This window comes from Cornus florida, unplaced genomic scaffold (genome assembly GCF_030987335.1).
Source record: "Cornus florida cultivar Cherokee Brave unplaced genomic scaffold, ASM3098733v1 CherokeeBrave_3.0.0_Hap2_Chr05, whole genome shotgun sequence".
NCBI lineage: Eukaryota > Viridiplantae > Streptophyta > Magnoliopsida > Cornales > Cornaceae > Cornus > Cornus florida.
The window spans coordinates 71,627,623-71,629,510 of record NW_026775575.1 but is presented as its reverse complement, the minus strand read 5'-3'; the positions used below and the strand labels follow the sequence as shown (position 1 = coordinate 71,629,510).

The 1,888-nt window shown below is 38.8% G+C and overlaps 1 pseudogene; it reads right to left on the bottom strand.

Annotated features, from left to right (window-relative positions):
- Window positions 1-1,373: 1,373 nt before the first annotated feature.
- LOC132310709 (small nucleolar RNA R71) lies at window positions 1,374-1,472 on the bottom strand (annotated as a pseudogene).
- Between the last annotated feature and the right edge of the window lie 416 nt (window positions 1,473-1,888).

The window sequence follows — 1,888 nt, the reverse complement described above, 5'->3', positions numbered from 1 at the left end:
TCGACCTACTAGCCCTAATAACGATTCCACGACATTACTCGATCTTCATAAATCCCTTGGGATGATCCCTACTCGCCCTAGCTATATTTATAGTGAAAGGTAATAGTGGCTTCTATAAATGTAAAACTCTTGGCATTCGCCTTATGATGCACACACTCTTCAAGCTTGACGGTGGCAGGGCGGCACGCCACCAGGCCAGTTTTTGGCGCCGTTGCCGGGGATTTGATTGATTAGATTCGGCAACGTCGGATTTGTGGAATTGATTAGGATTAGTACTCTTTTGATCATGTCTTTACTTTACTTCTATTTTTATTTTTGGTTACTTATTGTGTTGTTCTTACTTGATAAGGTGCATTGTTGGAAAGGAAGCAAGCAAATGAGCCATTGAGCATTCAATTCAAGCAAGCAAAGAAAGTAAAAAGCTAAAAATTCTAAAAATTTGCTAAGCTAAGCTTTAAATTTGGAGTTGAAGTTCTAAAGGACCTTTGTGAGACTTTCTTTACTCAATCCCTTAGTTAAATCGTCGGCCCGCGTGGAGGCTTATTTTTAATTGTCTTGCATCATTGTTGTTAAAGCATGTGCATTATTATGAAGGCATAGTGTTGTCATTCTTTGTGTTTCTTTGTGTTTTGCATTGTGCATGCATGGACGTCGTTCATTGAGACCAACTCTTGTCCCTCTTGATTTGCATCTTGAATATATCGTTAGAAATCCTAGGGGAAGAGAAAGTTCAAATAGAGCCAATCTTTCAATGGATGACCATAATGATAATCATATTGAGGACCTTGGTCACATAGACCAATAAGGTATCCTTCATCCCAATGTGCACAATGAGAGCATACAAGTATCATTAGGCATGCTTAGGCCATTCATTCACCAACCACCACAACAACAAGGCCAAATTCCATATGGAATGCCAAGGCCAATGTATGCTCCACAACCTCCCATCATCAATCAAGGAATTCAAAACCAAGGTGTTCATGTTGCACCTCAAGAAGCTAATCCACCTCTTACTTAAGAGACCATTATGTGCCTAATGAGTATAATGCACCTACATACATCCAATTGCCTCCATTTAGAGCACATCATAATGAAATTAAGCCACAAACCATTCAAATGCTTCCTAACTATCATGGACTTCTAAGTGAAGAACCTTACAAGGATTTGGATGAGTTTCTTGAAGTATGTTCCATCATAAAATATACGGACATGCCAGAAGAGGTTTTAAGACTCAAACTTTTTCCATTCACCTTAAAAGACAAGGCAAAGTATTGGTTTAACAATCTTAGGCCTTTTTCAATCACTTCTTAGGCAGAAATGCAACAAGAGTTCTTGAAGAAGTACTATCCGGTTTCTAAGACCAATGCCATGAGAACCTCAATTCGAGAATTTTCATATGGGGATGGAGAAATGTTTCATGAGGCATGGGAACGCTTCAATGAATTGCTTAGGAAATGTCCACATCATGACATGCCCAAATGGCAATTAGTTCAATACTTCTTTGAGAGCTTATCGGACAACTATAAGGGTATGGTTGATGCTTCCATGGGTGGCTCATACATTGATAGGCATGAGGATGACGTGTGGCGTCTTTATGAGAGCATGAGTGAAAATTCTTTGCATAGAACACTATCATCCAAGAATGGTAGAAATTCACAAGGTAGGAAGAGTGTTGTCTTACATCAAGTCAACCATTCAAATGAAATAGCCGCCGAAATGAAGTCTTTATCTCAAAGGTTTGATCAATTTTTTATCAACCAAAACTCGGCGAACCAAGTATCTTCCTTCCCTAACCATTCTCATCATGCATCAAATGAAACATGTATGACTTGTTCTAGTGTTCTTCATTCTACTTCTCATTTTCCTCATGGACAAGTACAAAATGAAC